Here is a 26,712-nt window from a genome sequence, read left to right as displayed (position 1 = left end):
ATACTACGCCACAATTGCAGTACGGCATCGCAATAAAGTTAAATACATTTCAACTTGGAAATACAAAGAGTTGTGGTGAGTTGCAGAAAAAAGTAATCAATATATTGGCAATGCACCGCACCACAAAGCAATTGCGGCGTAGTATGAACGGACCTTTAGACAGTACTATGCAATGAAACATTTAGACAGTACTATGCAAATCCAATGGGATCAGGTTCCAGGTTTGAATCCCTGCAAGACCAAGGGCGGAGTGAAAATTGGGAGGGAGGGGCAAATATATGGTGATTTTCGCTAAAATAGTGGATTTTGTGTAATTTTTTTCTTGATGGGGTGGGTGTATGGGCAAACTAAGTGTGCAACAAAAAATGGGGGAATGCTCTCCCTTTTCCCCATGGCATTACCACTGTTTTTACATCAAGGCTGGTTATTCCCCTATTACAGGCCATATACAAGTGAAAAAACATATATACATACACAACACCCCCACAAATCCTTGGAAGGTAACATTACTGATGTCTCAATGTATTTATTGAAAACATTCTGCATCATTCCAGGAACAAGTCACATTTTTGACATTTTGTGATTTGAAAAAAATAGTGGATTGTGTGTAATTGTTTTCTTGATGGGGTGGGTGTGTGTGCAAACTGAGTGGGCAACAAAATATTGGGAGGGAGGGACAAATGCCCCCCCCCCCCATGGCGCTGCCACTGTTTAAAACATCAAGGCTGGTTATTCCCCTATTACAAGCCATATACAAGTGAACACCCACACAAATCATTGGAAGGTAACATTACTGATGTCTCAATGTATTTATTGAAAACATTCTGCATCATTCCCATAATATCTTTAACACTTATCATTCTTTAATTCTATCAATTTCTGTTGAATATATGCCATCAAAATGTCAGAATCTCTCCAGAGTAAAAATGTCACACCTCTATCCTGGTAATGGAAAGACTTGTGCATGGTATCATTTTATGCTGTGCTAAATGCTCTATGCATACTAAAATATTCTTAGTGTGATGCTGTTTGTGTGTGAGAACCAGTTTAGAAATTCTTGTCTAACAGTAAGCTTAGGCAAATAAGATTGTCTATTAAAATAATCGCACATGACACATGCCATGGGAGCCGCCATTACTAGACCATTAAGTAGCTCAGGTGACAGATCATTATATACATATGGATACAGATTTTTAAGACAAATATTAGTAAAGTTACTGATAAAGAAATGGAGCTCAGGCAAACTGGCACTATAATAAAGGAGAGAAAAAATCATAACCGTTCGGATTCAAACCAGCGCACACTCATAATTACACATCGTTGATGAGTTCACCACCACAAGCCACAGCAGCTCATGGTGGATCTGCTGGTGAAGTAAACTTGTAATGATTTCATTCTCTCAAAAATGTCTCTTGGCCAAGAGAGAATAAAACTGACCTGCTGGACTGATCACATGATAGATGGCTAGGTATTGTCTGGATCAAGAGGAACAATGGTATAGGAGAGGCATAAATGAAGCCATCTCGGCCGTCCGCTTTAACTTTTCTCATGCTTGGGACCGGGCCATCAAGATGATACCTAGCCATCTATCACATGACCAGTCCAGTGGGTCAGTTGCCTGATGGAAGCCTGGTGGTTCCAGATGCAACATAGCAAAGTTGCAAAAAGTAAGTTACAGTATTAGATAAAATTCCCAAACTCCTATGATACATAATGTGAAAACATTATGGAATGTATCCAAGTATTGTTTTAGTAGGTAGTACATTGCATTGTTATTATCATCTAAGTCTGTAAGATATAGCCTATATAAACCAAGCTTGATGACAGATTGTCTAAAGGCACACAGATAAAATAACAGTCAGTTGAACATACTTTTCATCATCACCTTAATTTATCGCAATAAGGCAATATTTCGCTGCCATGTTATCTAATAAGTAATAAAAATCTTTTTCAATTGTTAAAGACACATTTTCTGTTGAATGCATAGGGGCATCAGTTGATGTTACAATCCATTTTGTAATCCATCTTTCGTTAAAAAAACCCCTCGTTTAGAGGCATATATGCTTCTAGACGGAATTCTACGGTATAGAGTTAAAACCCAAAATGTGATACACTACATTACACAATATTGCTGCCTTTTTGTTTTTTATCAATATTGGTATCGAAAGTGTTACTTTAAATATTTTAGTGTGCATATTTCTTTTTTGAATGGATGTGAGCTATTGATTCCACATAATAAATAACAATAAATAAATTTGGGATTTATATAGCGCATTTTTCCAGAGGTGCTGTAATTTTAATGCCATTGATGAATCATCAGAATCAGATCGCATCAACTAGGCTGGTTATCAGCCGAAACCGGCGCAAACCTATCCACACTTAGAGTGTAACATCTACCAATCTGTCCAGCTCCCCACATTCCATTTGGTGATGGAAGTTTTTGATAACCAATCAACTAATCACCGATTTTGAAAGCATTCAACCAGATAGCTGCATCTTTCAAAGTGGTTACAAAAGTATCTCAATACATTACTTAGCAATATTAAGACACACACACAAATCACACAAGGCAGCTTTAGGACACAGCCTCTCTTGCAGCTGAACTCATTAAAATATTTTGGTTCAAAATGAGTCTATGTGAAAAACAGGTACAATTTGAATTACTGAGAAAGAAAGAAATCCATGATTAATCAAGGAGCCAAAATAGCAACCATCTTTTAAAGCTTTGTAAAACTACTAAATATCAAAATACTGAAAAAAAGGATAAAACAATGGAAATAAAGAAGTGCTTGAGTGTTCCATGAAATGAAGCACTCGCTCACAATATGCCAGTTTATCATTGTTATTCAAAGAAAATACTGCAAGGCAAGATATACAGGAAGTCTTTAAGTAAAGCGCAGAGCATCTAAAACTATAACCACTTTTAAAGCGTTTCAGTGTGTATAGTTTGACTGAGTGAGCAACCATCTATCCAGTTACTGTGCTTGATAATGTTCACTTGGCTTTCTTGGCTGTGATCTGCTACTATACTGTGTCCCAATAAAAAGACACTTGCATCTTTGGCTCTTTGAGACATGGGGTCTTTTTATCTTTTCAGTTTCCGTAAGTCTTTTGTTCAGATACGAAAACGCAAGGGATTCAGTAAGTTACTGTAATCTGACTTCATTGTTAACTCTGAAGTACCCATCAGCTTATTTCAATAGAGGTGATTGCTTATGTCAATAAAAATCGGGAGAGAACAGATTATGTTAACACCAGTGTTTTTAATGGCCTAGCGCCCTCTCGTCTTTAACATTGGCAAATCTATATTAATTTGACAAAATGCATGCCAATCCGAATGACAAAGTCCACTTTTTTCTGTAAAAGCGTTGCAAATAAGCCCTAAAATCACAAAAGGTCCGCTTATGAGCCTGTCGAACCCCAAAGCACGTGTGCATGGCCACAGTGTCGCCCTTCCATCAATGTCTATCTCCCTATTTTGCTTCCTCTTGCCCCCCCATGATCAGTCTCCCACCTCCTCCCCAGTCCCTACTCTCTCCTCTCGAGGTTCTTCTCTTTCTAGTCTTTCAGTCTCTCCTCTCCTCTCTTCTCTTCCTCACCCCTCCCACTCTCACTTGTTCAGTCTCAAGTATTTCCCTCTCCCCCCCCTCCCTCCCTCCCTCTCCGTCCCTTGCGAAATTTATCAGTATGATCCATGACTGAAAATAAGCTCTGCAAAAATAAACATTTAAAATAAACCCGAGCCTTGCATATAGACCCAACCAATTATCAGATTAGCTTGCCAGTGATACGAATGAATAGAATACATTATCTTTGCTCCAATGCAATTCTTTTGTTGTATTTCAATATAAAACATGATTACCAAATCACCACTTGTACGCGCCTCATTGGGAGATATTTGACTATTTTAGACGCTCGTTTCATCGCCAATATGAAAAACATTTGCTTATAACTTGGCAAATGGTTAGTATATATTTCAATGCAAGACAATTTTTACGAACCACTTACGTCTAGGCGTAAGTGCATATACACCAAACACAAGTCAATTGAAGCCGTTACAATTTACATGCGAATTTAGGACCGTAAAATTTAGACTCTTCTTTTGTCTAGATTAGCACCCAACCGCACATCTCAAGGTTTTATGTAAAAAATCTATATAACTTACCAAAACGAAAACGGAAATTCACGAGCTTCAAATTTTCAGTAACTAACAAGAGGCTAGAATAAAAGATTGGCCACACCTGGGAGACTACCACTTCAGAATAACAATGACTTACAAAAACTATTACGGTTACGGAAACAGAAACTGAAAAGATAAAACGACGGTAAGTCATGTATAGTCTGTACACCTTCATTGAGTCAGTAATTTAGATGATGTTTTTCATTGTATCTCTTAATGTAGTGATGAGAAGTATATAAAAGTATACATTTTTAGAAGGGAAATGATGCAAGGAGTCTAACTGGCATAACAGATTCCTGCATTATACATTGAATAATACAGACTATAGGGTGCTACTTTTGTGTGTAATTAACATAAGACATGCCATAACAGTTAATAAACTGATTCAATTGCAATCACCTTCAGTAATGCACATGATTTGGTTCTTTTTCAGCAAATGCTTGCAGTGAAATTGTCCCTTTCCCAAAATTACTTATGCTCTTATTTTGAGCACTTTCCACTAGGGAAGGGAGAATATATTTTAGAAAGGGCACCATTGGTTTTGAAACAGATAAACTATACATTCATTTATTTACTCAAAATGCAAAAAATTTGAGAAAATTCAAATTTTATCAGGACACTTTATAATATGCTTTTAACTGCATACATGCATGTCTCAATGACATCTTATTAACACACAAGTCATGCACATCTACTCAGATGACCAAGAACTATATTTACACATCCATCACAGAACAAGAGGAGAAGTTAACTTCCAAGTATGAGGGCATACTACAATCTTCCGAATAACCGTACATTATAATCTATTCAAAGGCCCATGATGTCATTATTTTGAAGATGTCATTTGCATAACATCTTGAAATATCATTATAAAGTGTAAGAAAGACATTAATATCTTCAAAAAGTCACCAATTTCACTAAAGTCTATTTGTGTCTCTGATGTCATTACTATGTAACTGCTATTTGCACAACATCTTTAGTATTAAGAGCATCTTGTAAAATGGTATCATTAACTATGCATTTGTCTCTATTTTTGGAGTATATATGATGTCATTACTTTGGAACTGTTTTGCACAGAATTCAAACAAATCTGTAACAAGGATATAGTGTAATGCTAATTATTTTATACCACAAAACGTTTGGATCCAAGCTAAAATGGCTGGTAAAATAATACAGTGTTTTCTTTCTGATAACCACATCGGGTTGATTTAATGGGGGAAAAGTTTGAAAAGAAGGCTGATGTACCTGTTTATTTTAGCATAAAACGATCATTGTTGAAATTTGTTGCACATTTTTTGGTTCTACACTACCAGATGATGTCAATACATAGAGGCGGAGTGCTGTAATTATTGATGCTATCCTCAAAATATGTAGACCACTCAATATGTTTATCATGAAAGGTAGGCGATTATGTTTATAACTTTTGACGTCATCATCAGTTACTGCTCCATTCATCTGCAAGGATGGATGTACAGGAGCCAGTTAGCTTTATCTATTGCTATCAAAAATTACTCTTATCAAAAACTTACTGCTGCTATAACAATTTCTTACCCTGTCTTTGTAAATCTATCATAGCAGATAGTTTTTAATCCACATATTGCCCCAGATATGACATGGATATGGCTATTAAGATAATAACCATATAACAAAAGTATCTTCTTAAATTGCCCTGTTAACTGCACATTTGTCTCTATTTTGAGGCTCTATAATGTCACTAATATGTAAAGAATCTCAAAGAAATCTGTAAAAAGAAACTGTGTAATGCTAATGCTACAGTGGTGTAGTCAAAAGGTGAAAGTCCTCATTTTCACCCTTTAACATCTATTTTAATACAAACATGCTATTCCAGTTAAAATCCATACATCTTCTATGGAAGACATTACCTTAATCTTTGACGTAGGGAGTGTGTATTTCAAATGGAGTTACCTGAATGGGAGACTCCATTTGAAATCTACACCCCCTGTGTGTAATATTAAGGTGATGTCTTCCATAGGAGATGAATGGATTTCAACTGTATAGTCTAATAATGAAATGCAGAAATAATCCAATGGGCAAAAACAAAATTGAAATTGCAATTTTCAATATATCCCAAATAAACTATCCACGTTATTAATGTTATATAATCCCACATAAATTATTCATGCCACCTGCAAAATAAGTAGACCACTCTTTGGTTAGGTATGTTTATCATGAAGGGAACGTGATTATGTGCTCAACTTTTGACGTCATCATCAATTATTTCTTTGCTACATTCATCTCCATGGATTGTAATGGGCAGGAACCAGCCATCTAAGCTTCTATTGCCATCCAAAATTACTCTGCTTTAGCTATGTTCAGACCTGAATTGTTACTCGAGTTAAATTTTTCATGACCCGTGATAAATTACTGCAAATATTTTTGCTAACTTACCCCAACCTTTATGTGAATTTTACAATGACTCTTTGTACCCAGGGATAATAATTTCTAGAAGTTGTACTGTCACTTTGGTACAGATGAAATACACTCTGTCAATTTGCTGCTAACCCAGGCTACTTTTTGTACATTACAATGCATACAGCCCGTAGTCTGGCCCTCTATAACAACATGCGGGTGCGTACGTACGGAATAGAAACTCAACAAGTCCGTTAATAGCCTCAGAACAAAACACTGCTATCTACTGTAGATAGCATCCATCATCTATATCACTAAACACTGCTATCTACTGTAGATAGCATCCATCATCTCTATCACCAAACACTGCTATCTTGATCACAAGCTTATCACTATACCAAGGAACTATTAGTATCTGGACCGTATCACATCCTTTACTCGAGTTACTGTTCGTCCTGTTCATGCACGGTCGACATCGTTCTGTGCTCGCTCTTGCTTTTTGTTGTGAAAATTCACTCTCCATCGCAATTTGTCAGCCAAATTCTTATCAGTTTACCAACAAGATACCTCATCTCCTCTGATTGTTTATTCTCGTGAAATTTGCGGATTGAAGTCAGTTTTTGCTCACCAGTCTTTTCACCTCACTGGTGATCAAGTTCCATCCCAAGTGAACCTGTGGAATTCTGCAACCCAGGATGTATTTTTCCCGCGGTTTTCAGTGACAAAGGAGGATTACTGCACTCATCAATATGACATTTTCCTGATGTGTGATCTTCTGCAAAGTGTTTATCAATTTACATCTTGCATGCTAGTTGCACCAGGAGCTGCACCTGGAGTTTTATATTCTGCTTTTCATGGTGAGATCGTTTAATTTTTCTCATCTTCACCCATTGACAATTGAATTTTTTGTTTGCCAACTTCCTACCCTAGCCATTGTTTATGGTCAGCAACTTTGACTTTAATAATCACCCATGTCATACAGTGACAGCCACAAAAAGATGGCTCATTCATTTCAGGCTTCCCTGTCAGTGTGCCTGTTAGTTCTATGCTCGCTCTATATATCCACTGGCCTTCACAGCCGTTCCAAAAGTATCTTGGAAGAATTTAGCCATGTAAATTCATGCAACAACAGTGCTATTAAATATAACAATTCTACCTACATCCAGAAGAAAGTTTCATGCCCAAACTTAATTACTTACTGGATCAAGATCTCTGGTCTAAATTATGATGACTGCGCTCAGGCGGTGTCCACCATCAAATCCGAGTCAGTGTACAACAAGGTCATTAATGCTACCAGTGCTCTTTGCTACAAACCAATGAAACTAAAAACTAATTTCAACATCAGAGATAAAACTGGATATTTTATGGTCCTGTTGCTCCTTGCTGGAGACACAGAAGTCAATCCCGGGCCACGCCCCATTAAGTATCCGTGCTTAGTTTGCCAAAAACCAGCCAAGTGGGGCCAGAACTGCCTGCAATGTGACCAGTGTAATGGCTGGTATCACATAGAGTGTATGGAAATGCCAATTGAGATGTATGAAATCCATGCTCACTCAAGTATTTCGTGGATCTGCTGCCAATGTGGTCTTCCTAATATTAGTCCATCAATATTTCACTCATTGTCTGGATTGTCTTTGTCCAACTCCTTCAGCAGCCTTGACGATTCAGCTATGTTCCACCCAGAAGAGCTAGGTCCACCCCTTGCAACCTCCTCTCCTACTCTGAGCTCCAAGCAGAAGAAAGGAAAAGAGTTAATGGTGAACCCCGAGTCAGACAGCTGATACACAAAGCAAAACTCCCAAACGCAAAGAGACCAAAAACAACAACAAGTCGCGTAATATCAAAGTTATTGTAGTTAACTGTGATGGACTCTACACTAAAGTCCCAGATCTCCAGGCTTTAATCGATATCCATAGACCAGATGTTATCATCGGTACCGAGTCACATCTTAATAGTACCATTCTTACCCCTGAGATCACCCCGCCAGGTTTTACCACATTTAGAAGAGACAGGTCACATAGTAAAAAAAGCGGTGTATTTATTATGGTCCAAGAAAATCTAGTGGCCACAGAATGCACTATTTTAGCTGAAGAGGCCGAACTCCTAATGTTGGAACTCCATCTAGCCGGCCAAAAACCTCTTGTGGTGGGCTCATTTTACCGCCCCCCAAAATCTGCTGCCAGTAATCTCGAGGAATTATCAACCTGCTTGACAGCCATTGAAGCAAAGTTGAAGAACGCAGCTATTATAATTGGAGGCGACTTCAACCTGGCTGATATTAACTGGGATAACCGAACTGTTAAGCAATATGCTATTGAACCTACGAAATGCGCTAAACTGCTTGACATTTGCAGCGACCACTTTTTGATCAGATGGTGTTAGAACCCACCACGAATATCAGGGGCTACACGGAACATACTTGATCTTGTGCTAACCTCCCATCCCAGTTTCATCAGCGGATGTCGCGTGTCAGCAGGAATCAGCGACCATGAGATGGTTTCCTTTAGTGTGAACTTAAAGCCAAAAATAAACAAGAAAGTGCCCAGGAAAATCTTCATGTATGGCAAAGCTAATATGGATGGTCTTCGGTCAGATCTTTTGAGCTTCCAGCAAGATTTCTTGAATGGTAATCCTGAAAACTGTTCGGTCCAAGACAACTGGGACAGATTCAAGAACAATATCAGTTGCTTGATGGATCAATATATTCCATCCAAGATGTCCAGGACTTCGCAGTCAAATCCATGGATCACTAATGAAATCAAGAGAAAATCTAAAAGGAAACAGAGATTGTATAACAAGGCATCCCGCTCAGGCAATGAAACCGATTGGCGCGAATACAAGGAATTCCAGAAATCCGTGAGGAAGTCGGTTCGCCATAACTATTGGGAGTATCAGAACAAAATGTTCAATGACACCGACGATAAGAACAACAAGTCATTCTGGAGATTTATTCGTTCGAAAAGGCAGGACACTACTAACATCACATCTTTGAAAGATGGCTCCAGTGTTATTTTTAGTGCCAAGGGCAAAGCCACTTCGTTCAATAATCAGTTCAAATCTGTATTTACTCAAGAAGACAAATGTAACATTCCAGTGCTAGGTAAGCCTGTGGCTCCTCCCATGGACCGCATTATTGTGACATCAGATGGAGTCTTGAAACTTCTCCAGTCTCTCCAAGTCCGGAAAGCAACTGGACCCGACATGATACCTGCTCGGATCCTGAGGGATTGTGCTACAGAAATTTCACCCATATTAACCTTCATATTCCAGCAATCTTTAGACACGGGTGTAGTCCCTTCTGATTGGTTGGTCGCCAACATTGTACCAATCTACAAAAAGGGTGACAGGAGCGTTCCATCAAATTACCGCCCGGTTTCGATCACTGCCATATGCAGCAAGCTTATTGAACATATCATACATAGTCAAATTATGAATCATTATGACAAGCACCAGATTTTATCAGACTTCCAGCACGGCTTCCGTTCAGGTAGATCCTGTGAGTCACAACTGATTACAACAACTCAAGATCTTGCAAAGGCCATGAGCGATCGGCAACAGGTAGATGCAGTGGTATTGGATTTCAGTAAAGCCTTTGATCGCGTCCCCCACCAGAGATTGCTTGTAAAACTCCAGCACTATGGGATGAATGCATTATTGCTTAATTGGATCCAAAACTTCCTCACTAAAAGATCTCAACGGGTTGTCATTGATGGCCAGTCATCTGAATACGTCAATGTCACTTCAGGAGTCCCTCAGGGGCGGTCCTTGAGCCACTACTCTTCTTATCATTTATCAACGATATTCCATCTGGGATTTCATCTAAGCTTCGTCTCTTCGCGGATGATTGCCTTTTATATAGACCTGTGTCCAGCCTTGGCGATTGCGATCTTCTCCAACAAGACTTAAACCGTCTGGACCAGTGGTCATCCAAGTGGCAGATGAAGTTTAATGTGGACAAATGCCACATTCTGAGATTCTCCCTCCTTCGAAACAACACCATCAGTGAATACCACCTGGGAGGAAACCAGCTCTCATCAGTCAATGAATATCCTTACCTGGGCCTCACATTAACATCAAACCTTTCCTGGCAAGCGCATATATCGAGCGCCACCAAAAAGGCAAATAAGATCTTAGGCCTGCTCAGGCGCAACCTCAGAGGCTGTCCACAAAAACTCCGGCAGCAAGCCTACATCTCTCTCGTCCGCCCTCATCTAGAGTACACCAGCACAGTATGGAATCCTCACACCAAAAAAGACACTGACAGACTTGAAATGGTTCAACGCCGTGCTGCAAGATTCGTCCTTTCAAGATACCATCATCGGGACAGCGTGTCATCTATGCTCCACGAACTGCAGTGGGAGTCCCTTGAGAACCGGCGCAAATCAGCATGCCTTATTCTGATGTTCAAAATCTTCACCAAGTCTGTGGCCATCAATGCAGATCATATCCTCATCCAGATGCCATCTTCAAACACCAGGTACTACCACCCTAACAAATTCCAGATCATTCCTGCTCGTATTCAACTCTACCAGTACGCCTTTTTCCCCAGAACAATCACCTGGTGGAATACCCTCCCCACTTCAATCCTGACCTCTCCGTCAGTAGAGGCCTTACGGGAAGCACTCTCAAATGCCATGTAAAGGCATGTTCATTTTTACTCGCACGACGACTGTCAACTTGTAAATAAAGCACCTAGCACATTGGACTTTGCACCGTGCATGAGCATGACCAGTTTCCTTGACACTACATCCTTACTTATGGATCCTGTCGAGTATCGTCGTAGAAGTAGAAGTAGAAGTTAAATACCTCACATCTGAACACACTTATTGCTGTTATAACAATTTCTTACTCTGTCTTTGTAAATCTATCATAGCAGATGGTTTTTAATCCACAGATTGCCCCAGATATGACATGGATATGGCTATTAGGAGCATAAATATGACAATAAACACAAATAAAGTACCATGTAACTATAAACTTGAGCTTCCAGTCTAACTCTGTATGGATATCAAAGAGAGCGTGTTTATACTGTGCACCTCGCATTAGCATGCTTTTATTGTCCTGATTTGAAATCCTCTCACAGACACCGCTAACATGGGTCATTTTTGCTCTGACCGTCAAGTTCAGATTTTGATTGCTCATGTTGTTTTGTAGTACCTTGACTTCCCAGTGTCACCCGAACTCATCACCCGAACTGTTTCTATTGCAAATATCACTGCTTATTCGCCACTATTAAGGGGGTACTACACCCCTGCCCAATTTTGTGCCTATTTTTGCATTTTTCTCAAAAATTATAGAGCATTGGTGAAAAGTAAGATATGTATATTATAGGGGCACTGGGGCAAGGACTACAACTGCTACACTGGAAATTTTATTTCAGCACAGACAGCAGTTGGGGAGTTACAGTCAAAAATGAGGGAAAACCAATATTTGATCAATAAATTGATTTATAACCGGGCGCCTTATTGTTGATTTTGCACCTTTCGACATGCACACCATCTCAAAAGTTAGGTCTTTATAGTAGGAAACTTTCTTTGGTGAAGGCACCATGTCCACAATGCCTAGAAAAGCTGCTTTTTGCCTTGTAAAAGTACTGAACTTTTTAGCCATTTGCTGCTATTCCTTTTCTCCGATCAGCACCAGATAGATCGGTCTTCCATTCTGCTGATTAACCTGTGTAAACCAATCAAGGATCGTAATTGACAGTGACATCAGACCTCAGTGAGTTCACTTGCATCAGCCAGCATCACCTTCACCCAATCGGTTAGTGGGGCCGTTACCACGTATTCTTCACATCACCATGAATTACCTCGCATTCACTCTCCAACATTTGCTCATCTATGCTACTAACAAAGGTGAACAAAAATGAATTTTGATAATTTTCTGAATGAGCAAATAACTAAATGGGCCTTTAACATGATTTAAAAATCGCACAGAGTTTTAGCTTAGCAAAATAACAAAACTGTGCCATCCTGTAGGACTAGATTAACTTTACATCAGTAATATCTCCTGGAGGAATTAAGGACAATCTCTTGATGCATGCCCAGTGGTCATTCCACACCATTTGCAAACATCATTGTATCAGGCACTGAGAGGGTCAGGCTGCCACATTTGATTTTAAAATCACTGCATAGCTATGTCCACATAGCATGGTCGAGGTAAGACCTGAATCATCTAATCAAGGAGAGACTGTGAGGTATCGCTAGGACTAGATTTTCTTTGCAACGTCAACATCTCCTGGAGGAATAACGGACAATCTCTTGATGTATACTCAGTGGACATTTGGAGCCATTTGCAAACATCTTCCTTATCACCCTATAATACACTAAGGGTCAGTCTGCCACATTTTATTTCACTGTATAGCCATGTTCATACATACTCACGATATAACGACGTTTCTGATTGGATTTGCGCTCTTTTTTGCTGGTCATAAATACCGTTTATGACCAGTACGCAGGGCATAAACAAGCTGCGTCACGCAGCGTTGGAACCCAATTAACACGATCCACGATTTGCTAGTGTTGCGTGTACGCGCATGTCACCGCGCCCATCTCACGCGGCAAAAAGATGACGCCAGCGTATCACGCGTTGACTCTCGACCGTTGAACTCATGAGCCGAGCTGCTTCTGCAAGTAGGCCTACTCATTTTCTTCCAATTTATGAAGGAAAACGGTATGGAAATGTTATTTAAACTTGTAAACCCTTATTATTTTCATCTGTATTGAATTGCTAAGAATGTTGGGTATGTATGAGCGGGGTTCATTCATAGGATTTGGGCATGATCGCTGTTTATGCCCTCGGCTCACGCCTCGGGCATAAACAGCGATCATGCCCTCAATCCTATGAATGAACCCCTAATTCACATAGTGTTTATCCTCCATGTAAAACATATAGGCAAGTGACTCTGGGCTAGTGGTCTTCAGATTTTCACAAATTACGTATTTCCATATCAAGCAAAACATCCAGGGAAAGGAAGGAGGGAAGATAAAGCACATCTTTGGATATAGATATACAATTACACATGTATAAAGCCCACAGATGTAACTGGGTAAAAAAAGAGGCTGTTTTAAATAAAGTCCGTAAGAGTCAACTTTCCTTAACAAACACATGAATAGGTATGGCCTACCGTATTGTTTGAGAGTCGACTCCTATGGACTCATTATGCAACTTTTAAAATCAGGGCCGTAGCAAGATTGAAAAAAATGTGGGGCGGTCATCACAAATGTGGGGCGGCCAAATTCAAATATATGCCTAAATTGAAATAGAGATATAAGAAAAACATAACAAATTTCTCAAAAAGTGGGATGGCCATGGCATCCCCGGCCACCCCGCTTCCTATGACCCTATTTAAAATGGCCTTTTCTGTACATAGTGAGCCATTTTGACCGAACGCAGTGATGTGTGATCCTACATTTTTATGATTTATTTCAGAAAGTGTTACGGGAAATTTTTAAGTTGTGGATCTTCCTATGTGACCTGCACAAGGAAACATACAAGACTCCTAGCACTTGCAAGCAAAGTTGTATTCTCTTGCTTGCCATTACATGATCACCTGTTCCGGGTCCCAATGCTGTTTGTTTTCATGTCTCATCTTACATGTTACCGTATAACACGAAATTTTCACAGGAGTTTATTTTTGTGCTTTTCATGGTTAAACAAGTACCTTCGAATTTAAAACCTCACAAAAATAACCCACAAGCTTCAATATATATCCCTTTCAAACCGTGGATAAAAGAAACCACATAACTGTTCAAAACAGTCAAAATCACAAAAAAATCAAACCTGCAAAAATAACCTGTTATACGGTACATACCTATTAATGCTCGCGGAACATTCTCTATATAATGAGCAAATGTTACGTATGCCGACAGACCCTAGCATGTACTAGCGTTTGTGCCATAAGTGTTTTGATTAACTTTCAGGATGTTACATACAATGATGTAACTATCCCCGTAGTGTAATGATATACTGCGGCAATAGAAATTACCTGACTAGTTGATGCTTGCTATTAATCAAAAGTGGATATAATGAGTTTCGTCTATTCTGTTTATCGTGCCTAGTGCGAAGGATGTGTGACAATGACAACAACCTATCTCAATCTTTAAAGCTGGATTTGATTTAGTATTTTTAGGTGTTAATGCAAACGATAATTGGATCAGATTCTCCAAAGACACTGTTATATCAAATATAAGCAAATGTTGCCAAAAAAGAAATGTTTACAATTTGAGATAACTCCAGCCTTTTAGCAAATGAAAGGATTTCAAAGATGGATATTTGTAAGCCTAATATATGTCTAATGATTCTAGAATTCCTCTAGAATGAATAGTGTTTTTACAGATTAACCCGTCGCTTGGATGACATTGTGGTGTATCAAAAAATGGCAATTTTGAGATAATTCACAACTTTTAACCATTTAAAGAGTGAGATACGCAAAACCTGATATCTCCCTCTGTTATGCCTATGGCCTCTATCAAGGTGCTTTACTGGATTTCCTTTTTGAAAAGTCACTTTTTACTACAATACTCAAGTAACTCCTTGCAGCAAAAATATCTGGCTTACCTTTAACTTGAGTAAACGACCAAAAATGTGGTGAGTTAGTTACTTTATTTGATTTTATCTTTAACCTGGTTTACTCATTCAGTGGATAATAACAGAAATCCTGTTGTTCATGAGGCCAAGGCATCAATTGTGGCATATATAGGCTAAAGCTGTGCTTTATTTACTATTAATGAAGCACTGAAGTTACTATATAGATTAAATTAAGGCCTGGTGTTTTGACATTTGTACGTCCTTTTACCACAAATTGTTCTCGTAAACATCTCCGATGAGGAGTTTTAAATTCCCTTAAATCTCATCTGCCAGCATAGATTCTGATGCTGACCCACATCCTTTCTATAGTGTGTCTCGTCTCAAATTGAGAGTAATGCCATGTTGGAATTCAAAGTAGCAGATTCGAATCGGTGTGTTTACGCGGTTGCGTCACAAGCGTACGGATAAATCGCCCTTCTACGAGTGGGATTAGGTTAGCGTGTGTGATTCAAATCTGCATTGCTAAATCCAATATGGCTTTACACTCAACTGGAGATGAGACAGACTATATATAGTCTACAATACGGACAATAACACAAGAAAATGGAAACAATGTGATATTGAAAGCTATATGCAACAGGTTTTACACTGCTATCTATGGTAGATAGCATCCATCATCTACATCACTAAACACTGCTATCTACTGAAGATAGCATCAGTCATCTATATCACCAAACACTGCTATCTACTGAAGATAGCATCAATCATCTACCACAAACACTGCTATCTACTGTAGATACCATCCATCATCGATATATCACCAAACACTGCTATCTACTGTAGATAGCATCAATCATCTATATCACCAAACACTGCTATCTACTGTAGATAGCATCAATCATCCATATCACCAAACACTGCTATCTACTGTAGATAGCATCCCTCATCTATATCACCAAACACTGCTATCTACTGTAGATAGCATCCCTCATCTATATCACCAAACACTGCTATCTACTGTATCTACTGTAGATAGCATCAATCACCTATATCACCAAACATTGCTATCTACTGGTAGATAGCATCAATCATCTACCACAAACACTGCTATCTACTGTAGATACCATCCATCCTCTATATCACCAAACACTGCTATCTACTGTAGATAGCATCCATCATCTATATCACCAAACATTGCTATCTACTGGTAGATAGCATCAATCATCTACCACAAACACTGCTATCTACTGTAGATACCATCCATCATCGATATATCACCAAACACTGCTATCCACTGTAGATAGCATCCATCATCGATATATCACCAAACACTGCTATCCACTGTAGATAGCATCAGTCATCTACCACAAACACTGCTATCTACTGTAGATAGCATCCATCATCGATATATCACCAAACACTGCTATCCACTGTAGATAGCATCAGTCATCTACCACAAACACTGCTATCCACTGTAGATAGCATCCATCATCGATAGGCTATATCACCAAACACTGCTATCTACTGTAGATAGCATCCATCATCTATATCACCAAACATTGCTATCTACTGGTAGATAGCATCAGTCATCTACCACAAACACTGCTATCTACTGTAGATACCATCCATCATCGATATATCACCAAACACTGCTATCCACTGTAGATAGCATCCATCATCGACAACACCAAACACTGCTATCTACTGTAGATAGCATCAATCATCTACCACAAACACTGCTATCCACTGTAGATAGCATCCATCATCGACAACACCAAACACTGCTATCTACTGTAGATAGCATCAGTCATCTATCTCCAAATACTGCCTTATTTCAATTATTTTTAAAATAATGAAGCTAATCACTATAGTGTAACATTCTGAATTTGTCAAATGTGCTCCTTTAAATAGCAAAAGTAAAATTCATGCTAAGATTGGACCTACAAATCACTTCAATGACATCTGAACTGAATTCACATTTTCCTATGCTGGGCACAATCATCGCTCACCGGAAATCTCCATCAAAGACAATAGAATCTCAGAGGGGTTCTCTGTCAACTCAACTACTCTTGTGCCTACAGTTTGATGAATGTCGGATTTACAGAATATACTATGTATGCATAGGTTAGATGATGGAATTAAGGACAGTTAGTTGGATGTCAGTAAATGGGCTATTCCAGTTGAAATCCATACACCCTGTATGGAAGACATGACCTTAATCTCCCATAAAGGGAGTGTAGATTTCAAATGGAGTCACCCATTCAGGTATTACCCTCTTTGAAATTCACACTCCCTGTGTGGAAGATTAAGGTCATGTTTTCCATAGGGGTGCATGATTTTAAAATGTTTGTCTAAGGCCAAAAAAAATAATGGTTTGTCTCAAAGCTCACGAGTGGTTTGAAAACAAATGCGAAATGCGATTTTTTAAATTTTTTTTATTCCCGACTTTTTTTGGAAAAGCTCAACAAAATCTTTTTTTTTTTTGTAATAAAAAAAATTCCGCATTTTTTTTCTCCAAATCTCACGATTTTACAAACGCGCGTGCTAGCTTTGAGACAAACCTTTTTTTTTTGGCCTTATGTTTTTGATTTTTTGATTTTTTTTTCAGCAATTCCAAAATTACCATTTTACAAAATTTGAAAGTCAATGTTTAACAGGTTTTCAGGAAATTACACTTGATCCATAAACTGTAAAATGATTAAGAACTTTAAGAACTTTAGATAGAGGGATTGAAAGTTGATTTCGACTGCTGACAATAGTCTCATTTTACTTGATAGTATTTACCTTACATACCAAAACCACCACGACAGGGTTAAAATGGAATATTCAAGTGGGACACAATCCCATGGACAAGGTATAACAAAGTATGTAAAGTTTGTTGGCCAAAAATGACGAATTCCAGAGCCCACAGAGGCATAAATCAAACAGACAAAAATACATTCAACTGGTTCTATCCTCGATAAAGATGCACAGTAGAGACTAACAGGAGGTTGATCAACGGGGTAGATCAGGAGGTTCTCAGTGATGGGAGGTAGTTAATACACCCAAAGGCCCTGCAGTGATGGGAGGTAGTTAATACACCCAAAGGCCCTGTATATTCCATGCCTGAGAAACAATACAATCCAAACACATGAATCCCCACTATGTAACCAGGACATGCCCTATTTGTTGTTGTTGCTCTGCCATCCTCACTGTCCTATATTCATCACAATGTAGATCAGGTCCCAATTTCCGTGGTTGATTCCCAAAGCACACATTTTTACCTGATAAAATTCATGGCCGTTCCTCAACCAAATTTAAATCCTGATATGTGCTTTTCTTTTCCTTTAGTGTTTTTCTTTATTTACCTCAATAGTTTTCCATTATTCCTAAAAAGGTCAAAGGTACCAACAAAAATTTTGACTGCTCAGTGCCAGAAGTAGGTAAGTGCAATAGCTGCCCTGTGAACATTTGGCAATTTACACACAATTGTACTCATGACAGCTATTGCATTGACTCACATCTGGCACTGAGCAGTCGATTTGTATTGCTAAATTTGACTTTATTGGGCGAGTTATTCAATTGAGGAGGGTACCACGCATGTTGGGACAGTTTTCAGCAATTTTCAATGCGATGTTTCAAAATTTTCATCTTGATGGGCTTGTGTACCCCAGTTCCCCTTGACACTACCCCCCCACCACCGGACTATCCCACTGGATGAGAGTTACAATGAGTGGTAGGCTGGGCATTCAGAACATCTTCACGCTACATATAGCCTCAAATAAACCCCAATATTAAGGAATTGGGTCAAACCAAGGGTCACCATGATATTAGGCAGTAAACACACCCACCAGCCTTACACAAACGCGACACAATACAATCTAAACATGTTCTATCCTTAGGATGTTAACATGACATGTCGTGTTTTCTTTGGACTGATATGCCTAAACGGAAGATGTTGTTGCACTCTATTGCCTAGGAGGACATTCTTGAATGGTTTTAACTGTAAGCAAAGGTGACAAGTAGTCGATGCATATGTGTCAGAATGAATGGTTGAGGCAACACGATGACATCTTACACTTGAAACACATCTTTCAATTCCAGAGCCCACAGAGGCATAAATCAAACAGACAAAAATACATTCAACTGGTCCTATCCTTGATAAAGATGCACAGTAGAGAATAACAGGAGGCTGATCACCGGGGTAGATCATGAGGTTCTCAGTGATGGGAGGTAGTTAATACACCCAAAGGCCCTGCAGTGATGGGAGGTAGTTAATACACCCAAAGGCCCTGTATATTCCATGCCTGAGAAACAATACAATCCAAACACTTGAATCCCCACTATATGTAACCAGGACATGCCCTATTTGTTGTTGTTGCTCTGCCATCCTCACTGTCCTATATTCATCACAATGTAGATCAGGTCCCAATTTCCGTGGTTGATTCCCAAAGCACACATTTTTTACCTGATAAAAATTCATGGCCGTTCCTCAACCAAATTTAAATCCTGATATGTGCTTTTCTTTTCCTTTAGTGTTTTTCTTTATTTACCTCAATAGTTTTCCATTATTCCTAAAAAGGTCAAAGGTACCAACAAAAATTTTGACTGCTCAGTGCCAGAAGTAGGTAAGTGCAAAAGCTGCCCTGTGAACATTTGGTAATTTACACACAATATATTTTACTCAGCTACACATGGCAGCTATTGCACTAACCCACTTCTGGCACTGAGCAGTCGATTTGTATTGCTAAGTGTGACTTTATTGGGTCAGTTATTCGATTGAGGGGGTATCGCGCCTGTTTGGCAGTTTTTTAGTAATTTTCAATACGATTATTTCAAAATGTTCATTTTGATGGGGTTCTGTACCCCAGTGCCCCTTGATACTCCCCCACCGGACTACCCCTGGATGAGGGTCACAATGAGTGGTAGGCTGGGCATTCAGAACATCTTCACGCTACATATAGCCTCAAATAAACCCCAATATTAAGGAATTGGGTCAAGCCAAGGGTCACCATGATATGAGGCAGTCAACACACCCACCAGCCTTACACAGTCGCGACACAATACAATCTAAACATGTTCTATCCTTAGGATGTTAACATGACATGTCGTGTTTTCTTTGGACTGATATGCCTAAACGGAAGATGTTGTTGCGCTCTATTGCCTAGGAGGACATTCTTGAATGGTTTTAACTGTAAGCAAAGGTGACAAGTAGTCGATGCATATGTGTCAGAATGAATGGTTGAGGCAACATGATGACATGTTACACTTGAAACACATCTTTCAATGCTTTGAAAGAATGAGGTCCAAAGGTGTTTTTTTCCTACACAAGAGTTTTTCTTTACTTCACATGATCTGGCCAGTAGACCAATATTGATGAACAACACAGGTATGCAGGCCTGGAAAAGGTGGGGAACCCTCATTCCTGGGAAATTGGGTGTTTGGAGGGGAATTCAAGGTTTGAAAATAAAGGAATACATAACAAATTGAAGGAAAATCCAGTCTACTTGGAAGGAAATTGTTTTCAAAACATTTTTGCATTTTCAGGCACATCCAACAATTTTAAAAGGATTATGAAAACTCCTGCACATAACCATAATATACCAACACTGAAATCCTATGGTCTCATCTATTCATTATTATAATTGTCAAAACAAATACACATTCTGTAGATCAAAAGTCAATTATGATAGGGGACCAATGTCATTATTTCTTACTACACCAATAATTTAATTGACATGTCAATATTTGCTTACTCTCTCATCTGATCTCTGATACCAAACTCGTAAGTACCATAATTCATCCCAAGTCAACATGAAAACGTAGAATAAAACGTTGTACAAATAGCCAATGACAGAATGATCTATGGCTGTCTGTAAATAGATATGATTGTAATGTGGACATTGGTTTCAACAAGAATATGCGACCCAATCAGATCCAGTCAGGCCAAAGTCGGAAATTTTGAAAATTGAGTTACTATTACTAACTTGCTCAGTATCTATAGTTACTGATGTTGAATCCCCCAGGTGTCTTGAATACTTGGTGGCAAAGTTATGAACCTTTTATATACCAATTTTCATATGTTTTTATTGCTTTTTCTCCTCACCTTTTGCCTATATCTCAGTTTCATTATTGCCGTCTTTAGCCTGATTGGATCAGATCTGGTCACATATAAGTCATTAGCATGATCAGATTTTGTCTTAATCTTTTTAGAATATGTCAAATTGCCTCATGATGTGCACTGCACTAACCACATTTGGGGTTGCTAACAATTTTCAGCCCAAGTCTGGATAAAATCATTGATAAGTCACTCAAATTTTCTCTAACTATAGGTAAATATGAGACAGGAAACTACCGAAGGTTGCATTTGAAAATGTGTCCAATTTCATTGGTTTCTATGGGACAGCAAGCAATCAGAGAAGTTGTGACAAAAAATTTCAAAAGTTTGGTAACCCTAACCACATTCAATGGCCTGGTTCAAATGTTCAACTCAGCTCATCAAATAACCCATTTTTATTTTTGCTTTCTATAATTAATTCTGTGTTCCATAAACACAGGGTTATCAATCATGCAAATCCAGTTTCCAGTCAAAATCCAGATAGAAGACATGACCAGTGGTGTGCCTAGGTTTTCGTAAGTGGGGCCACAATTCCCCCTACTGCTGAAAAACCTGCCCCCTCCCTTTGTGCACGATGGACATGACCTTAATCTCCCACACAAGGGGTGTTTTTTTCAAATGAAGTCATCCACTCAGGTAACACCATTTAAAATTCACACCCCCTGTGTGGAAGATTAAGGTCATGTCTTCCATAGGGGGTGTATGGATTTCAACTGGAATAGCCCATTGCCATGTGCATCAACCCAAGCCATTGACCAATCACGTTTCACAATAACCAAAGAATGGTGAATAAACATGATTATTTGACCTGTGTTTAAACAGTATACCTGAATTATGCAATTTTGAGTGATGATTTCTAAATTAGAGTCACACACGATTATTGATCACATCAAGTCACGTTTTGAGACGTATCTGGACCGCCACATCAACAAGTCACGTTTCCTTCTGATATGTATGTCTCTACCTTGTTACATGCTACAAATTATGTATGAAGTTGGAGACGATCGAGAAGCATCTCTGTGTACATTGACACTGTGGACATGTTATGATTGGCTCAACTATAGGGAATTTGAACCCAAATAAAACATCATTCTTTGTATGTATATACCTTTACATATTTCATTCCATCATATCTCGGGGGCGAGGAGTGTCATATGACATGACTGCGATTATTAAAGATTCATCAGTATTTTTTTCTTTAAAATCAGTTTAGCCTTTTCATAACAAAGAGCTAAATACTCTACCATTAACCTCATAAGGTATGCATGCATACTAAACCTACAATCTTAACCAAATCTTTCCTTTCTTCCTTCTTCCCCTCCTTCCTTCCTTCCTTCTTTCCTATATACATGTACATGTTATACCTCAATGTTTGAATGCACAGGCTTTACGTGCAGGTTTTACCTATATGCACGATCCTGGAACCTAGGTTTGATATAAGATATCTGAACCGGGGATGTCCCCCTTCTCTTTTTTGAGTAGCTCTTACGCTTAACATTCCCAGGGTTGACTCTACTGTACACAGGGCCAACTGCTTTATAGGACTTCTAAACCACACAAGATGCTGCACGCATATACCTGCACATGCTATAAAGCAGAATATGGGGGTGAGATAAAATTCCACAATCATATTCTCGGAAGTTACTGAACATACATGTTATTGCAGAATTCCCAACCTTACAGGAACATTTTGGGAGAGGGAGAGAATTCTATCCTAAGGCAGGTCTGAGGCTTGAGCCCTTGGAGATTGTATTTTACTGGCCGAGAGCGCAGATCCCTCAACCACCTCACCCTCGAATCTGGCCGCAAGCTACTACATCCCATCCTACATATCTTGCTACTGAGAGTCATGAATGGAGATGATATGCTACTTGTTATTGTTCATTTCAATTGTGCACTACACATACAAGGTTATTCATGGATTCAGTTCTCCGAAGTTGAATGAATAGAAATGTTGCTCATCAAGGTCACATTGTTGAAATGATGAAGACTTCCTAATAGACATCTCGGGAGGTCTTTTCAACGGCTGTAAATTACAGTTCTAAAGTTAATGTCAGTTTGTAAATGTAAACCTGAAGTTTCTGGGACTAACCAAATCTGTTATCATAACCTTTACATAAAGGTCTAAAGGGTATTCCCCATACATATTCATTGAGAAACACCTCTCAATCATGTTGATTTAGGGCCCCAAATGGAGCTATCAACATATCTGTAGCTTACATTAAGGCACTGCAGTGTGGTCCAATTGAGCATATGCTACCATATCCATCATGATAATGCTTCAGTGTACTTTTTATTGACAATAAACTGTGGATGCCCCTTGATTTCTTGGAAATTTGACCATCCTGTATCATAGCTTGTTTCTACCATCAACACTTTTTCAAATTTCATACAAAACAGTGCATTTTGCATTTTGGTACATTAAAGCTGAAGAAAGTGTTATTTTCTGATTGACAGACAGTTCTGGCAGGAGACGGCAGGCCTGGAAAATGGGGAATCCAGGAAGCTCATTCCATGTTAATTTTAGGATTTAGAGGGAAATTATGAAATATTTGCTTTTTGGAATGTGTTAAATAAATTATTAATGTTAAAAAAATAATGAATAATGAAAGAGTCACCTCATCAATCGCCAAAAAATATGTAACAGGATGCTCATAGTGAAATTTGCTCCTGGAAATTTGGTTTATCTTCCCAAGATCCAAGAATTAAACGTTCTTCCTTCCCTGAGAGCTGGATTACGTCTCTTTGACCACCTTGTGCTCAATGGTGATTACATCCGCCATGTCTAATGATAATCAATTCTTAGTTGACCTAAGATGATCTTGACCTGACCTTGAACAATTCAAGTGGCACTCAATGGTGATCACATCCATTAAGATCAGAATCACCCTAATAATGCTCCCTTACCCCCTTCTTATATCTATTCTTATCCTTCCCTGTATATGGCTAGTATACAACCCTACCCATGAAATGCTATCATTCCTCCCATCCATGAAATGAAATGACATGATAAACCCCGGGAATAAACCCTCCTGTACGCCTTGGTCCATGCAGATCTGAACAGACCACATGGCATTTGACGCTACCAGTGGATGGCCCCAATGTCTCACCATTCAGGTGTGTTCGTTCCCACCTGGACATGGTGTCTGGTAGTGGCATGTGTGAAAATCAACCATCATTATGTGAGTCCAACCACTATGATATACATAATTGAGCATACATGTAGATTGATTGATGACATCAAATATGTATGCTTTTTCTAAGTCAAGGCTACTTCATACAAACATATTAAAGGGGCATTTCATGATAAAAATTTAACAGTTTAGATAATTCTAAATCCAACCACAAAACATAGAAAATGCACAGATTTTAGTCTCAATTGAGTCTCAAATTAGTCTCAATTGAGGCCAAATGAGGTGCAACTAGAATTAAGATGGCTGTTTAATCTTCAACGGGGGTGGGTGGATTTTATATTCAACACATCATTGAAAATAGAGAAGAGAAAAAAAATTCTAGAAGCTGGAAAGTACGCACATACTGATGATTTACACAATACTTTAATAACAAAATCAAATCCTATTTACTCTATTGGTCTCTATAGTATAAACCTTAAATTTGAATCATGCAGTCCAAATGCATTTCAAATAATAGTTATAGCACAACTTCATAAATATTGACCAACCTTATTACTTACTATTTGTTCTTGTTAAGTAATACACTTGAAATTTGCTTGGCATACACACATCCATCCAAGCTATAGAGCCATTGATCCTGGTTGTTCCCCCATGAAACAAAATGAATTGTTTCTCATTGAAAGATATTTTAAAATTTTACAAAACTGTTTATCATATATAATTGTAAGCTACTAATACTAACAACTATGCATAATCCAATACAAAAAACGTTTTTAATTGCTCCAAAAGTAATGCATTGGACAATTCCAGTTGAAATCCATGCCCCTATGGAAGACATGACCTTAATCTCCCTCACTGGGTGAAGATTTCCAATGGAGCACCCACTCAGGTGACCCCATTTGAAATTCACACTCCCTGTGTGGAAGATTAAGTTCATGTCTTCCATAAGGATGTATGGATTTAAACTGGAATACCCATTGTGGTTGTTTGTGTCACAGTACACAAACACCCTTCAGCACTGTATACTTGTTAAAGCGATTTTGTGATCGACTTTTTCAATTATTAACAAGCTAAACTCAAGTTGAAATTTTGTAGAATCTTTAGAATCTGCAATACAACACGTCACTTAACTATGCCACACTGTCATTAGTGTGTAAAAAGAAGTGGGACAACTAGATTTAATTTGACTGAAAAAGAACGCTTGGGATTTTGCGATTTACGTTTTTCATTCACTGACAGCTTAAAATCAAGTTAAGATTTTGTAGATAGACAGGAAACTTAATATGGCTTAAATAACAGCTTACTAGGTAGATTTGTCATTACAAAAACTTCACAATAATACCTGATGTCCACACCATCGTTTTTATATTATCAGCAATTGGGGCGACTGATATGACTTAAAATTATAGTAAAACTCAGGAATACTGATATGACTTAAAATTATAGTAAAACTCAGGAATACAATTATTTTGGTTTGTCAAATTTGTATATTTAGTGAAAAATTGCAATCATTTGCATCTTGGATTAAAACACACACACACCCACACATACCCCGATTAAAGGAGCAACTTCCATTTCAAACAACATTATTTGCAAAGACTGTTTAACATCTGAAGAGCTCAGATGCAAAAGCACTTTTTGAGTTAAGCCCACCATTATCTGCCTTACAATGTTAGCTTTAAAGTCCCATTTCAGTGATCCCAGTGCAAGTGTAAAAAAATGTTTATAAATCGCTTAAAAGTGAAGGATAAGTCATTCAAATTGTCATTTGGTATTTTTGAAATGAAAAATTTGGCAAAAAAACGAAGAAGTTGAAGCCCCATTCAAATACATGTAGCTAATTTATATACTGTTAGGTATTTGATCAATGACATCATACCTATAATTTGAGACCGAATTAAAAAGACTAATTTGCATATGACGTCCTGTCAACTATACCAAAAATGTTGTATTCGGCGCAGGTCAGCCACCGATCACGCTGCGCCTTTGCCCTGAAGTCAGACCCAAACTAGTCTTTTTAATTTTGCCTTTAATTATACTACTACTCATCCTACTGTTATGTAAAAATAGTCTGGTTCTGAGAACCAATTTCACTGAAATTGACTGAATAATATAGTTCCACTACAACTGTACCTTAGGGAAAAAGTGGTGTTTCTAGTTCATCTAATTGCTTATTCAATGAAATTAAAGTGTCCCTTAGGCTGCGTTCACATAGAAGTATCTGGTATCACGGTATTAAGCTATCTGAAATACGCTCATTCGATCAGGCTGAGTTCATATAGGAGTATACTATGTGAACTCAGCCTGGTCAAATGAGCGTATTTCATATAGCTAATAGCGAGGATACATTTGTAGGTCAGTTTACCAATTTTCTTCGTCTAATCAAATGCTTGTAACTTTAC

The 26,712-nt window shown here is 38.4% G+C and overlaps 1 protein-coding gene across 1 annotated transcript in view; it reads right to left on the bottom strand.

The window, feature by feature from the left end:
* LOC140166863 (uncharacterized) overlaps positions 1-26,712 on the bottom strand; it is a 156,851-nt gene that overhangs the window by 54,031 nt on the left and 76,108 nt on the right. The gene's annotated exons all lie outside the window — the stretch shown is intronic.

This window comes from Amphiura filiformis, chromosome 12 (assembly GCF_039555335.1).
Source record: "Amphiura filiformis chromosome 12, Afil_fr2py, whole genome shotgun sequence".
NCBI lineage: Eukaryota > Metazoa > Echinodermata > Ophiuroidea > Amphilepidida > Amphiuridae > Amphiura > Amphiura filiformis.
The sequence above is the reverse complement of the archived record's forward strand: the minus strand, read 5'-3'. Positions and strand labels throughout refer to the sequence as shown.